The sequence below is a fragment of the Balaenoptera physalus genome (assembly GCF_965194825.1).
Source record: "Balaenoptera physalus genome assembly, chromosome: 10".
In the NCBI taxonomy this organism is placed as follows: domain Eukaryota; kingdom Metazoa; phylum Chordata; class Mammalia; order Artiodactyla; family Balaenopteridae; genus Balaenoptera; species Balaenoptera physalus.
Window position 1 is genome coordinate 72,549,924 of NC_138889.1, and position 16,632 is coordinate 72,566,555.

The 16,632-nt window shown below is 41.3% G+C and overlaps 1 protein-coding gene across 7 annotated transcripts in view; it reads left to right on the forward strand.

Moving 5' to 3' along the window:
* INSC (INSC spindle orientation adaptor protein) overlaps positions 1-16,632 on the forward strand; it is a 129,937-nt gene that overhangs the window by 11,511 nt on the left and 101,794 nt on the right. The gene's annotated exons all lie outside the window — the stretch shown is intronic.

Genomic DNA, 16,632 nt, shown 5'->3' on the forward strand with positions numbered 1-16,632 from the left:
ACTGGGTGAGGCGGTCAGAACTTCTGTGGGGGAAGGCTTACTCACGGTTACTCGCATGTTTTAGTGTCTACTAAGGGCCAACCCCCTTGTTAGGCTCTTTGCATCTTTTGTTTCAGGAAACCTCTGGAACAATGCTGGGAGACAGGCGCTGCTATTTTAAAGATAGGGAAACTGAAGCACAGCAAGGTTAAATGATTAGCCCATTAGGTCTGATTAGGTCAGAGCCAGCAACAATTTCATCCCAGGTCTGTCTGATGCTGGAGTCTGTGGTGAAGACTGTGGTCTGTGGTCCACTGACCACTCCCCAGTTCAAAGGCCCTGAAAGCAGGGAAGTCCAGGCCTTTGGGCCAACTGGGGAAGAGCTGAGGGCTTGCCTTCTCTGGCTCTAGGACCTGAATATCATCAGCATCACTGGCCTTTCCAGCCTCAGATGGAGACTGCTGCTCTGTGGGAAGCAGGGGTGGGGTGAGGAAGGCCTCCCAGGCCGGGCAGGGATACCCTTGCCAAGCCCGCCCCCTCTCTGCCAACCACTCCCTTGGGGTGGGCTTCTGTGTCTTCACTTCTTCCCTGGAGCAATCTCTGGGGACTGAGCCTACACCCAGACACTGTGATCCAGCCAGCCCAGTCTCCTCTCTTCCTGCTACATGGTGCCCTCAGTGCCAAGCTCTGGGGGAGTCCTGGATCCTCTGAGGATGTCTCTGGGCAGACCAGACCCTGTTCGGCGTGAGGCAGTGTCTAGGCGTCAGCAATTTGGCTGGGTAATTGTGTATAGTGTTCACTTTCTGCTGGAGAAACGGAGGTTTTGTCTTACAAACCAAATATCCTGGGTTTGGAAACCATGTGAAATGCAGCCTGTCGTCTGGGGGTGTGGGCTGCATTGTGGGTCTGTGTGTGGTGCTGGTTTAAAAGACATGGTCGAGGGACAGAACGATTGACTCAGGCCATCTTGTTGCCTCTGATGGAAGGTCAGAGGTGGGCTGTATATACTGGCAATGTGCAGAGAAAAGAGCACGGGATTTGCCGTCAGACAGATCTGACTCGGAGCCTGTTTCCACGTCTGTAAAAAGGGGTTCCATATGATGCAGTGGCGATGCTAGCACTGGAAAGTTTATTGAAGTGTAGTGTCCAGCATAGAACAGGTCAACTGTAAATGACATATTCTTCCTTCTTGTCCCACCTACCTTCTCGGAAAGAACACTGGGCTGATGGCAAGAGATCTGGATTCCAGCTCTAGCTCAGCCTCTGGGTACATTGTTTTCTCTTACCCTCTCTGGGCCTCACTTTCCTCATGCATAAAATTAGAAGAACTAATTTCCCTTATTCTTCTGTATTTTTTGAGGATCGTGAAAGAGACTGAAGCCAGAGAGCTCTCTTGGAGGATGCAGAAAGTTTAGTCACTATTTTTCATGTATCCATGCTGCAGTATTAACTGAGATCCTGTCATGTGCCAGGGCCCATGCAGAGCACTGGGTATACAGGTGTTGGGAATATCCCAGTCCTCAAGACAGGATTGTGAACAAACAGTGACAAGCCTGTCTGTGGGACATGATCATGGCAGGTATTAGTGTATCAGAAGAGGAAGTGTCACCCCTAACTGCGGCAATCAGGGAGGACTTACCAGAGGTGAAAATTCCTGGTCTGGATCTGGAAAGATAACAGGAAGATTCCAGGAGGATAAGAGGAGGGTTTTCTAGGCTGAGAGACCAGCACATGCGAAGGCACAGAAATGTTGCCTCGTGTGGTAAGCTTGGGGGACTTGAGGCAGTGAGGGTACTGGTCAGTATTGATGAGAGAGAGATGGGAGACTTTACAAAGGGCTGTCGAGTGTCAGGCCTTGGTGGCTGTGCTGAGGTGTTTTGATTTTTATCATGACAGTTGTGGGAAGCCCCTGAGGTATTTTAAGCAGGGGAGGGTCATGGTTGGATATGGGCTCACTTATTCATTCAGCAAACATAAAAACAAACAATTTTATGTCAGCTTTAATTTTGATATCATATCAAATTAATGAAAATTTGCAAGACTGGTAAAAGAAATCCATCTTTATCTGTATCCCTTAATTGATTACAAGACACTGCATTTACTTCATTTTTTTTCATTCCTTCTCTCTCCAACAATATAAAAATACATTATTTTTTATTATTTATGTATATTTCAATTATCTGTATAATTTATACTTTATTGTTCATTTATTATAATTATATATTTATGGTTTTATGTATATGTATATATGAATACATACATGTATATGAATACATATAAAATATTCATATTTCTGATCAATTTAAGAGTAAATCGGAGACATGGTGCCTCTTCGCCCGTAAATACTTAAGTGTGTATTTCCTTAAAAAAAAGATATACTCTTACTACAATACAGTTGTGTCCCAATAATGTCTCTATAGCTCTCCTGTCTCCCTCGCCCCGTTCAGGGTCCAAGCCACAGATGGCATTTTGTTATCATGTCTCCTCAGTCTTCTTTAATCCAGAGCAATTCCTCTGCTTTATCTTTCTTGACCTTTGTGTTTTGAATGGTATAGGCCAGTTATTATGTTGAATATCCCTCCATTTGGGTTTATCTGATGGTTCTACATGACTGGATTCAAGCTATGCATGTTGGGCAGGAGTACCATGAAATGAGGTTAGCATACCAGCAAGCACAGGCTGCGGGGACTGTCCCAGTGCTGGTGATGGAAACTTTCGTCACTTGCTTGAGGTGACGTTCACCAGTTTCTCCTGTGAAATTACTGTTTTTCCCTTAGTAATCAATAAGTAATTTGTGGAGAGATACTTCGAGGTTTTGTAAACATCCTGTTCCTCATCAAACGTTTAATCACTAATTTTATCATCATTGATACTTTTGAATCCATCATTTCTTCTGTATTTATTAGTTGGCATTTTTCTGTAGGAAAGATCTTTCCCTTCTCCCTTTCTTTCTCTCTTTCTCTTTATCTCTCTCCTCCCTTCCTCCCTCCCTCCTTTCCTCCCTTCCTTCATTACTATGAACTCATAAATTCTTAATTAATTTATTCAATGGGTTTAATCAATTTGTATATTTTATTTTGATGTTCGAAATGTACAAGATTTGATCAGTGGGAGGTTCTCAGACTGGCTCTTGTTTCTTTTGACTTTTCCCCATGATTCTCTGAGCATTTGGTTACTGTTGCTCTAGCAAGATGTTCCAGGCTCATTTTGTTCTTTCCTTGCTCCAGCCCTGGAATTAGTCATTTCTCCAAGGAGCCCTGGATCCTTTTAGTGAAGAATAGTATTAGAAACCAAGACCTGGGGCTACATGTGCTCCCTGTTACTGGTGTGTCATTGCATTTATGCCCTCTTAGCAAACAGAGCTAGGGTATATACTTATATGTCCATATTTATTTCTTTAATAAAAAAATAAAACAAATTATTATAGGTTTTTAGAAAGAAAAACTCAAGTGATTGAGACAGAGAGTGAGAGGATAGTGTGGTTTAGATGGGTGGTGAGGGAGGGACTGTTCGAGGCGGCGGTATTTAGAAAGACCTACAGTGTGGAAAGGATGGATTAGAAGGAGAGAGAGCCTGGAGATTCTTTCAATTATCTAGGAAATAATTACAAGGACCTGAAATAGACAGGCAAGAGAGGAAGTAGAATCAGGTAGCTGGTTGAATGCAGAAGGTGAGGGAGACGAAGGAGGGAGATAGACATCTCCAAGGTCTGTCAAGCTGAGTGTGTCCAAAACGGAATTTCTGCATTCTTGCTCGGCAGTGTCCTATTCATATGTGGTCCTCTCCAGGTATTTCAGATCTCATTGAATGGCTCCTTCATCTATACAGCTGCACAAGTCAGAGAGAGCTGGCAATCATCTTCAACACCTTTCTCTCTCAAAGCTCATATACAATCCACCACCAAGTCTGTTGATGTTCTCTTGAAAATCTCTCCCCAATCCGTCACTTCTCTCCGTCTCCACCAGTATCACTCTAGTTCAAGGCACCATTTTCATCTTACCAGACTACTGTGAGAACTTCCTAACTGGTCTACTTATACTCCCTCCAATTTGTTGTCACACAGCAGCCAAATGTATTTTAAAACACAGCTCATGGGCTTCCCTGGTGGTGCAGTGGTTAAGAATCCACCTGCCAATGCAGGGGACACGGGTTCGAGCCCCGGTCTGGGAAGATCCCACATGCCACGGAGCAGCTAAGCCCGTGTGCCACAACTACTGAAGCCTGCTCACTTAGAGCCCGGGCTCTGCAACAAGAGAAGTCACAGCAATGAGAAGCCTGTGCACCACAACGAAGAGTAGCCCCCGCTCGCCGCAGCTAGAGAAAGCCCGAGCGCAGCAACAAAGACCCAACACAGCCAAAAATAAATAAAATAAATTAATTTTTTAAAAAAAGTTTTTTTAAAAAAAAAAACACAACTCAGGTCATTTCCCTCCTTAAAAATACTTCAGTTGCTTCCTATTGATCTTAAGCTAAAGATCAACCTCTTTAATAAGCCTACAAAGTCTAATTTGTCTGACCCCTGCCTCCACTCCTATACCCTCTCACCCAGCTCTTTCTTCACCCTCTCTCCTGGCCTTGTCTCAGTCCCTTGGGCTTGTCAGTTGGCAAGGCCACAGGCCTTTGCATTTGCTGTTCTTCTGCTTAGAACACTCTTCCTTCGTGTCTTCACCTACTGAATTCCTACTTATATCTCAGCTCTCAGCTCAGCTGTCACTTCCATGATTAGGTCAAATCCCATTTTATAGGGCTTTACAACACCATGTACCACCTTCAAGGCTTTATCATAGTTGTGATTTTACATTTATTTACAATGTTTTCATGATAATTAATGTTTACTTTTCCTATTTGATGATGAGTTTTGCTCATTGCTTTATCCTAGTAGTTAGCATGTTACTGACACATGTCACAAATATATGTTGGATGGATGAATGAATGAATGAATGAAGTTTTATCAGCTGAGCAACCAGCTGGTGGTGCCATTCAGTAGAATAAAAATTCTAGGGGAGAAGTAGATTTGGGGAGAAAGATAATTCATTTTAGGACATGTTACATTTGAGGTACCTCTCAACCACGTCTGCCCCCCCCAAACATCTTACCGTCTTCTGGGCAAACAAATTAGACTGTCATTCAAGAGCTTTGAGGGGACTGGTGATAGGTGACAGCTAATTCCTGGGCAATTCTAAGGAGCTCCTGGAGAAGATAGCTAAATCACATGGCATCCCTGAGCTGTACCCCCCTTTCTGGTTTGTAGAGGATACAGGAGATCTGAGGGGCCTCCAGGTGGTTTGACCTGGCTCCTTGGCTGCTACGAAGGATTTAACAAGCATTTATGAAGGCTCCTTGGAACTTGAGAGTTACGTGCATGATTCACATGGGTCAGGAATTGCCAACCTTCTCCCCACCCCTGAGACTGCACTAGATATAGGCCTAAAAGAGAATTCAGAGAGGGTCTTACTAAGTCCAGTGAGCTCTCCTTGCAAAGATGCCAGTAGTCACTCCAGCTCACTCACTCCTGCATTCCTCACTCACTCGTTCAATATCTGTTTCGCCTTCACTCAGTCACTTACCCGCCCAACCACATGTATCCATCCACAAACAAGAGTTTATGTTGGATCTGTAGCAGGACTCAAGGCTGATGAGTCACCCTCCCCGCCCTCTCCTTCATCCCTCTTTCATATGGTCCTCACAGCCCGGGAGCCCAGATGAGGAGACGTCAGGGTGGGGAGGTGTCACTTTACTGGTCGAAGGCCATGTGTGCTTGCAGGGTGTTACCAGGAAGAGAGGGAGATGCCACCACACCAACTGCTCCTCTTATTTCACCTCCTGCTTTTCTAGTGTCCCGTCCCCTCTTTCAATGGTGATGAGAGCTTAGGAATTAAGCCCCTTGATCAGAGAGGTAGAAGGTGGTAGCTGGGCTCTGCAGAGATACTTGGGGCTCAGGCTTGAAAGGGAAAGAGAGACACAGCTGCCCATGAGCCCCACCATGGAGAAGAGGACACTTTTGTTTTCTTCTTCATTTTCTACCAGGATTGCCCTTTTAACCCTGTGGAATTTGCAGAGAGGCTGGGGGGAGGGCGGGACAGTGGGATTTAAAACGTGGCATTTAGAAACCAGGCAGTAGACTAATCCTGGCCCCACCCCTCCGGAAGCTGCTCTTTCAGTTCTCTGAGGTTTGTCATTTACAAAGAGCCCCACAGAATGGGCGCTGTCCATCTGCCGTGACATCAGACAGGGTTGGGGCTGAGCAGACATAGGACAATGGCAGCCACATCAGATAAGAGCACCTTGGAAAAGTGCCCGAAGATGCCCAGGATCTAAGTTACAGACTCATTCACTCATTCCCTCTCTCAGTCATTCATTCAACAACGATCTACTTAGCACCTACTCTGTGCCAGGCATTGTTCTAGGCACTGGAGATACAGCAGTGAGCAAAACATATGCCCGAGTAGAATTGCTTTCTGATGTGGGAAGATAGTAAACAGGTTGATATATGCAAAGTGGTGCTGAGTGCTGTGGAGAAATATAAAGAATGGTAAGGGGGTTCCAAGGGTAGGAGGGGACTTGTACATTTATACCGGGTCAAGAGGTTCTCTCTGATATGCAGATATTTAAACAGAGGCCAGGAGGCAGTGGAAGGGCAAGCTATGTGAATACTGGGGGAAGGAGCACTTCAGGATTCTGGGTGCCCTGTGGTCTGGGGGGTCAGAGTAAGCGTCTAGGGGGAGGCCGCGTTTAAGCTGAATCTTGATGTGTGGGGACAGCAAGTCAGTCCTGAAGAATAGCAGGGAACTTGCCTTGAAGCGTGAACATAAGGGACATGTTGGGAAGGACAGTTTGGTGAGGCCCAAAGAGGCAGGGTAGGCTGGAAACAGGGTCTGGAGAGTCATGAGTGCCAGGCTAAGGAGTTCAGACCTGAGTTGAGGGACACTGGGGAGACATAATAGATTTTCAGCGAGATGTCACAATGAGAGCTGTGTTTTAAGCGGCTGAAACTAATATTAGAATAGGCTGGGGACTGGGCAGCCAGCAAGAAGACAATCGCCTTGGGTGAGCCTGCTTGGCCTTATGGCCACCAAGGACCCTGAGGCTGGGGGGAACGCTGGGTGGCCCCAGATGCACAGCAGGCAAGGATACAGTGATGTAGGGGCTATAATGGCCGACAGAGCAGCAGGTGATGTGAGTGGTCATCATTGGGACAAAACCCTAGATGTCTCCTGTAACTCAAAGCTGTCTTTGAGCAAAGAACACAGAGCAGCCTGGGTTCTGGGGCAGAGCAAGCTGGAGAAAAGAGTTTGGGTCCCATCTCTGGCCACAAATGACTATTTTAGAAGCTTCTGGGGAGGGGGTCCTTGGATTGTAGGAACATTTGGTTCAGAGGAGAGCTTATCTAATCCAGCCCTCTCCTCTCACAGATGGGAAATTGGAAGCCCAGAAAAGGGGCATAAATTGTCCAAGGCCATATAGAGCATGTGTGGCAGAGAAAGGTCAAGCATCTTATTTGAACTCATCTTGGAGGAATTACTATGTCTTATTTAATTACACATTTATATATAAATCTTTCAGTGGAAGAGGAAATTCTAAGAAAAAGGAAATTGTTTTATTCATTGACTTCTCTATCATCTAGCTGCAGCCTGATGCAGAGCAGATGCTCTCTTGACCTGGACCGAGGCTGATGTTAGACTGGTCTCAGATGTGGGAGCAGGAGCTGCCTGTGAGTGGGGGAGAGCCGGGCTTTGGATCTCCCTCACGCACTCATGTGGCCTGGCCTGCGACCATCTCTACCTCAGTCATACTCACAGCCCTCGGCAAAGGGACCATGGATGTGAGAGAGTGTGGGGGCTGCTGTCACAAGGGTGCCTGCCAGAGGGAGAGGTGACAGGTGTGGTGAGGGGCTGGGTGTTCTGGGCCTGAGGCCACTGCAAGAGAGAGAGGCCCTGCCCAGCTTGAGAGAGCAGCCCACAGGGGGTTTCACAGCCGCTAGCTGGGCACCTGGGATGCATGTTTGGGGTGAAAGTGCAGTGCTTGGTCTGGCCTGCAGCTGGGCCCCCAGGGATTTCACCAAACCCACTTGTTTTCAGCCCAACCCTGCTGTCCCAAGGAGCTGAAGGCCACAGTTTTAAGAAGAGGTCCTGTTCTTTCCCCACAGCATGCAGAATTCTATGACTTAACAGCAGGATTTCAGATGGAATTGTCCTTTGCTGTGCTTCCATCCTCACATTCAGGATCCTAGTCAGGGGGTGGGGGTGCTGAGCTGGAGACAGTTTCCTGAAAAGTCAGAGGGATTCAAGCTATAGCTCCTGCCAGCCCAGACCCCTGCATCTGTGCTGGATGAGTAATTGGTTCTTAAGCTCTTGGTCAACACAATCTGTTTGTCTTGCACTATGGCGCTGGCAGAGGAATTTCCAGAGCGGAATGAGTTATACGCATCAGCACACTGAACCTGTAGACCCAGGAAAATAAGTGTCCTGAGTTTGGCATCCCTCAGTGAATGTCCTGGGGGAGGCAGTGGGGTTTTCTTCAGGTGGTCATCACCCTCTCGAAGGTAGCATCGTGGACTAGGCCAGGTTTTGAACAGAACCTGAGAGGAAGGGAAGAAGGAACTTAGATTCTAGTCTGGGTTCAGCTACAAATTTACTCTGTGACTTGGGCAAGTCTTTTGCCCGCTCTGAACCTCAGTTTCCTTTTCATGAACCACAGGGTTGTAAAACTGGGTTCCTGAAGACCTGTCCTATGATATTCCATGTTTCTTGCTTACGTAATACTAAAAGGAATTTTGGTTAAGACCCTAACTTTGAGATTTCTATCCTCGCCCAGGTCTCTTTTACTTTGCCTGAAATTCCGCCTTTGGTTCTTTTAAGAGGCTCTTATTTCCATATTGACTAACAAAATCCCTCTTATTTTTATGACCTTGTATAGGGATACAAAGCAGTGTAATCTTCTAGTTGTATTTCAGCCTTTATAACAACTGTGCCAGGTAATCAAAGATATATTATTTCCAGTTTGCATTTGAAAAAAGAGGCCCAGAGAGGTTAAGTAGTTTGATGAATTTCACAAAGTTAGTTGCTGGCAGAGCTGAGGTGAGGCTGCAGGTTTCTTGGCTGTTGGCTTATGTTCTTTTGTGCTACCCTTTGGGTTTGGAAAGGGAGTTCTAAAGGCTGCATGGGATGGGGGTTGTAGTGTTCATGAGGTGGCACAAGTACCAGGATGACAGCATCTGCCCCCGCATACCTGTACCACGTAGGCTGAAGTGTTCTTAGCCTGGGGCAGCCCACCCAACCCAGGCACAGTAGTGAAGGGCTGTGCTGGCCGCTCTGCCTGCTTATGCAAAGGCAGGTCAGGGCAAAAAGCAGGCCCTCTGCAGCAGCTTTCTCACTGATGATCCTGTGTTCTTGTCTGCCGTAGACTATTTTAGCAGGGTGGTGGGTATCCGGCAAAGCCCAGGTCTTTCTTTTTTTTTTTTTTTTTTTTCTTTTTCTCCCAGCTTTATTGAGCTGTAATTGACATATAGCATTTTATAAGTTTAAGGTGTATAATGTGATCAGTTGATATACATATTTATTGTGAAGTGATTACCACAATAGGGTTAGTTATGCATCTATCACCACACATGGTTACCTTTTTATTCATGTGGTGAAAACTTTGAAGATCTATTCAATACTTTCTTAGCAACTTTCAAATATACAATACAGTATTGTAAACTATAGTCACCATGCATACATTAACTCTCCAGAACTTAATCATATTATAACTGAGAATTTGTACCCGTCAATCAATATCTCCCCATATGCACTAACCCTCAGCCCCGGGCAACCACCAATCTACTTTCTGTTTCTATAGTTCAGCTTTTTTAGATTCTACATATAAATGAGGTTATACAGTGTTTGTCTTTCTCTATATGACACTTTGCATAATGCTCTCAGGGGCTATCTATGTTGTCACAAATGGCAGGATTTCCTTCTTTTTTTATGGCTGAATAATATCCCATTGTGATATATATGTGTATTATATATATATTTTTTCTTTTCTTTTTCTTTCTTTCTTTATCCATTCATTCATTGAAGGACACTTAGGTTGTTTCCATGTCTTAGCTATGGCGAATAATGCTGCAAGGAATATAGGGGTGCAGATATCTCTTGGAGATAGTGATTTCATCTCCTTCAGACATACCTAGAAGTGGAATTGCTGGATCACATGGTAGTTCAATTTTGAATTTTTTTGAGAAAACTTCATACTGTTTTCCATAGTGGCTACACCAACTTACATTTCCACTAATAGTGCACAGTGGTTCCCTTTTCTCCACATCCTCACCAGCGCTTGTATCTTGTCTTTTTGATAATAACCATTCTAACAGGTATGAGGTGATATCTCATCGTGATTTTGATTTGCACTTCCTGATGATTGGCGTTAAATACCTTTCATATACTTGTTGGTCATTTGTATGTCTTCTTTGGAAAAATGTCTATTCAAGCCCTCTGACCATTTTTTCAATTAGTTTTTTGTTTTGTTTTGTTATTGAGCTGTATGAGCTTCTTATATATTTTGGATATTAACCCCTTAGCAGTTAAATGGTTTGCAAATATTTTTCCCAGTTTCCTGTAGGTTGCCTTTCACTTGTTTCTTTTGCTGTTCAGAAATTTTTTGTTTGATATAGTCCCACTTGTTTATTTTTACTTCTGTTGCTTATGCTTTTGGTGTCAGATCCAAAAAGTCATTGCCAAGACCAGTGTCAAGGGACTTTTATCCTAGGAGGTTTAGAGTTTTAGGACTGACATTTAAATTTTTTTTTTAACATCTTTATTGGAGTATAATTGCTTTACGAGACATTTAAATTTTTAATTCATTTTGAGTTAATTTTTGTGAGTGGTAAAATGTAGGGGTCCAATTTCATTCTCTTGCATATGAATATCCAGTTTTCCCAGTACCATTTATTGAAGAAACTCTCTTTTCTCGTTTGAGTATTCTTGGCTTCCTTGTCAAATATTAGTTGACCATATATGCAGGGGTTTATTTCTGGGTTCTTGATTCTTTTCCATTGGTCTATGTGTCTGTTTTTATGCTAGTCCCATATGGTTTTGATGCTATAGCTTTGTAGTATAGTTGGAAATCTGAAAGTGTGATGCTTCCAGCTTTGTTCTTCTTTCTCAATATTGCTTTGGCTATTTGGTGTCTTTTGTAGTGTTATATGAATGTTAGGATTTTTAAAAAAATTTCTGTTAAAAATGCCATTAGATTTTTTTTTAAATTTAATTTATTTATTTATTCATACCTATTTCTGGCTGTGCTGGGTCCTCGCTTCTGTGCGAGGGCTTTCTCTAGTCGTGGCAAGTGGGAGCCACTCTTCATCGCAGTGCGCGGGCCTCTCACCATAGCAGCCTCTCCCGTTGTGGAGCACAAGCTCCAGACGCACAGGCTCAGCAGTTGTGGCTCACGGGCCCAGTTGCTCCGCGGCACATGGGATCCTCCCAGACCAGGGCTCGAACCCGTGTCCCCCGCATTGGCAGGCAGATTCTCAACCACTGTGCCACCAGGGAAGCCCGCCATTAGATTTTTGATGGGGATTACATTGAGTCTGTAGATAGCTTTGGGTAGTATGAACATTTTAACAATATTAATTCTTCTCCTCCATGAACATGGGCTATGCTTCCATTTATTTGTGTCTTCTTTAGTTTCTTTCATCCATGTCTTATTTGTCAGTGTACAGATATTTCACTTCTTTGGCTAAATTTATTCCTAAGTAATTTATTCTTTTTGATGCTATTGTAAATGGGATAGTTTTCTTTATTTTTCAAATAGTCTGTAGTTAGTGTATAAAAATACAACTGATTTTTGCATGTTGATTTTGTATCCTGAAACAAAAAAAAATTAGTGAATTCATTTATTAGTTCTAACAGCTTTTTGGAGTCTTCAGGGTTTTCTATATGTAAGATTATGTCATCTGCAAACAGAGACAGTTTCACTTCTCCTTTCTGATTTGAATGTCTTTTATTTTTTTCTTGCTTAATTGTTCTGGCTAGGACTTTTAGTACCATGTTGAATAGGAGTGGTGACAGTGGGCACCCTTGTCTTGTTCTTGATCTTAGAGGAAAAGCTTTCAAACTTTCACCATTGAATATGATGTTAACTGTGAGTTTGTCATATCTGGCCTTTATTATGTTGACGTATGCACCTTCTATACTCAATTTGTTGAGAGCTTTTCTCATGAGAGGGCGTCAGATTTTGTCAAATGCTTCTTCTGCATCTATTGAGAGGAACATATGGTTTTTATCCTTTTTTCTATTAATGTGGTATATTATATTTATTGATATGTGTATGTTGAACCCTCCTTACATCTCAGGATAAATCCCACTTGATTATTCAAACTGAATTTAATAGCACATTAAAAGAATCATATACCAGGTCTTCTTAATTAACCTTCCATTTCTCATTTTCAGAAGCTTTCTCATATGCTTTTCCTGGAGATGGGCTGGGCTTTTCTGTCTGCAGAATGGGGTTCTGAGAGCAACCCTCTTAGCTGTTTCTCTCTTGCCCAAACCAGCTCAGTCTTTGCTCTGGGGCAAGAGGGAGGCTCAGGGGCAATAAGTGTGGGCAAGAAGGAGCTCTCCCCTCATATACCAGGCAGGAGCAACAGTGGGAATCACCCCCAACCCCTCCCAATTCACTTTCTGCTTATGCTTTGGGATGTACGTATGTGCTTTCACTCTGTCTCTCCTGTTTCCCTCTCCTCTCTCATTAATCAAGTTTCCACGCTTGCTTTGGTCTATTTTGGGGCTTGCTATTCAATTCTCTAAGTTTATTCCAGGGTCAATATCACATTGTATTTACTGTTTGAAAATAAATCTTACTATCTGGCAGGAAAAGTCCTCCCAATTTCTTTATTTTTTCAGTAGTAGTCTTGGGTTTACTCATCAAGTGCTAGGAAAGAACATTGTGGGGATTTGATTGGGATTGCATGGAATCTATAGGTCAATTTATGGCGAATTGACATTTTCCTGTCTATATACATGAGATACCTCTTCATTTATTTTGGCCTTCTTTAATATCTTTTAACAATATTTTATCATTTTCTCAATAAGGGACTTGCACATTTTAAGATTAATTTTTGTATACCTTATATATCTTTGTTGCTTTTGTTAATGCCCTCTCTTCTATTTCATTTTATTTTTGTACTGGTGTCTAGGACTATAATTGACTTTTGTGTATATATATTTTAGCCACCTTTCTAAGCCTTTACATGAATTAAAATAATTTCTTTGTAGATACTTTTGGTCTTTCCACATTGGTAGGGTAACTTGCTAGTTCATGGTACATTTTTATAGGAATTAGGGAAAGATACCATGTCTGGGAAGACATAGACCCATGGAGACTTGGCTTGCCATGTGAACTGCAGGTCTGTGTCTGGTGGACTCAGCCCTGTGTAGGGAGTGTGGCTGAGTGGTCACAGCAGAGGCCAACTTCAGCCTCCACTCACCCCCTTGGCTGTGTGCTGTTGCGGAAGCCCTGTGGAAAGTCATATCAACTGTGAATAATGATGGTTTTGTTTCTTTCCATTTTTATACATTTTCTTTTTTTCTACACTAGCTAAGATTTTAATACAATAATGAATAGAAGTTGGTGGGAGGTGGCATTTTAATTTTGTTTCTGACCTCACAGGAAATGCTTTCAACATTAAATATGTTGTTCCTGTATATTTTTTTCTCAATAGATGCCCTTTAATTAGTTTAAGGAAGGTCTCTTTTACTCCTAGTTTTCTAAAGGTTTTGTTATGAACAGCTGTTGAATTTTATAAAATTATTCTTCTCCATCTATTGAGATGATCATAAGGTTTTTCTTCTTTTACCTATTAATGTAGTGAGTTTCATTAATCTATTTTCTAATGTTAAAGAAGCCATGTATTTTTAGGCTAAACCCAACTTGGTCATGATTTATTATTCTTTTTATATATATAGCTGGATTCTGTTTACTAATATTTTATTTATTATATTTTTGTCTATGTCTATACATGAGGTTGTCCTAAAGATTTCCTATCTTGTGTTCTTTAGTTTCAGTATCAAAATTATGTCAGTCTTATAAAATGAAGTATGTTTTCTTTTATTCTTATTCTTCGGAAGATCTTGACAAAGGAAGAGTTATCTTTCCTTTGAATGATAGAAACTCATCTGTGAATTTCTCTGTGCCTGGTGTTTTCCTTAAGGGAAGAGTTTTAACTATTGATTAATTTATTCAGTAGGTATAGATCTATTTCTTCTTGAGTCATTTTTGGTAAATTGTATTTTTATAGGAATTTATCTAGTTTATTTATGATTTCAGTGATATTGCAGAATATTCTTGTCCATATAATATTATCCACCATATTCTTTTATTTCTGCTGCATTTGTAATAGACTCGCTTTTATTGCTAATATTGATTTTTTGTGCTTCCTTTCTTTTTTCTGATCTTACCAGTAGTTCATCTATTTTATTTGTTTTTGAAAACGAACGCTATTGGTCATTTCATTTGTGTTTATGTTTTGTTTTGTGTTTTTGTTGTGTTTTGCTTAATGTTTGCTTCTATCTTAACTATTTTTCTCTTGCTACTTTCTTTGAAATTATTCTCTTCTTTTCAAAATTTCTCATGTTGTTAGAAGTTAGAATTCTTCCAATTTTCATATTTTCTAATTTAAGCATGCAATTTTTGCTCTTAATTTTACTTATCAGTATACTATACGATTTATTTTTTAAAATTTTTTAGTACTTTAAAAAAATTTATTTATTTTTATTTATTTATTTTGGGCTGCATTGGGCCTTCATTGCTGTGCATGGGTTTTCTCTAGTTGTGGTTGAGCGAGGGCTACTCTTTGTTGCTGTGCACGGGCTTCTCATTGCAGTGGCTTCTCTTGTTGAGGAGCATGAGCTCTAGGCACGTGGGCTTCAGTTGTTGTGGCATGTGGGCTCAGTAGTTGTGGCATGTGGGCTCAGTAGTTGTGGCATGTGGGCTCAGTAGTTGTGGCTTGTGGGCTCTAGAATGCAGGCTCAGTAGTTGTGGTGCATGGGCTTAGTTGCTCCACAGCACGTGGGATCTTCCCGGACCAGGGGTTGAACCCGTGTCCCCTGCATTGGCAGGCGGATTCTTAACCACTGTGCCACCAGGGAAGCCCCTATACTATATGATTTTTATATGTATGTTTTCATAAGCATTCATGTTTATTTTCTAATTTCTGTTATAATTTCTCCTTTGACCTATGACTTGTGTGTTTAAAATATCCAAACATATGGAGGTCTTCATATTGGGGCAGAGATTACAATCTGTAGGATACCAGTCATTTGAAAATTGCTGAAACTTGCTTTAAGATCCAGTCACTAGTCATTAAAAAAAAATCATGACTCATGAATCCTTGAAAAGAATGTGTATTCCTGATAAGTTGAATGCAGTGTTCTGTTCATAAACATTAACTCTAACTTAATTGTGACATTCAAATCTTCTGTATCTTTACTGATATTTTTTTGGCTTGAGCTGTCAATCAATGACAGAATTGTGTTGGAATCTCCATCTGTGATTCTGAACTCGTTCATTTCTCCTTGAAATTTTATCAGTTTTTATTTTGTATATCTGTATCATTATGTGCATCATTATTATATCTTCTTGATAGGCTGAACTTTTTATTTTTATGTAGTGCATCTCTTTACTTCTATAATGCTTATTATCTTAAACTTTGTTTTGTATCATATGAATACATTAACACCAGAATTCTTTAGGTAAATATTTCTATGGTATATCATTTGTTGTCTTTAACTTAAAGCTGTTTCGGGTGTTTTTGTTTTAGGGATATTCCTTGTAGCCAGCACATAGCACACTTTCTCTCTTTCCTTCTCTCTCTCTCTCTCTCCCTCCCTCTGTTTTTTCTCTTTCTCTCTCTCTGTCTGTAATGCATGCTTTATAATCTTTGCTTACAAGTGGCTAGTTTAGTTTCTCTCTCCTTACTGTCATTACTATTATTCACTGATACACCCCCACCCCCACCCCACACTTCTTTCCTCTTTTGGATTTTTTTTATTACTTGTTTTTTTTCCCCATCTACATATTTGAAGGGTAATATCTATCTCTACCTCTATGTGTATTCTTTTGGTTGGTTACCCTAAATATTATAGCATTAATAATAACCTAATAAGGCTAAAGTTAATTTACATTTCTATTTTCCTCCTCCCAAATAAAAGAAAATTAGAACACTTTAACTTACTTTAGTCATCCCCTTCTGAATTTACATATACATATTTGAGATTTCTCTTTCTTTCCATATCCCACAAATGAGGTATTATTATTGTTTCTTACAGTCAAGGTTTGTTTGTATTTACTCACATAGTAAACGTAAGTTTACTCATCATTCTTTCTTATATTTCAAACCTTCCTTCTGACATTACATTCTTTCTGCCTGAAATAATTCCTTTAGAATTTCCTTTGGTGTGGGATTTTTACTTGTTTGAAAATGTACTTATTTCCTTCTTATTCTTGAAAGAGAGTTTTTTTGGGATAGAATTTTAGGATAATTATTTTCTGTAATCAGATATTTTTCCACTCTCTCCTGACTTTCATCATTGTTATTTAATGGTCACCTGTAAATCTAATTTCTCTCTTTCTCTGTCTGTCTCTCTGTCTCTGTCTCTCTTTTTACCTTTGGAT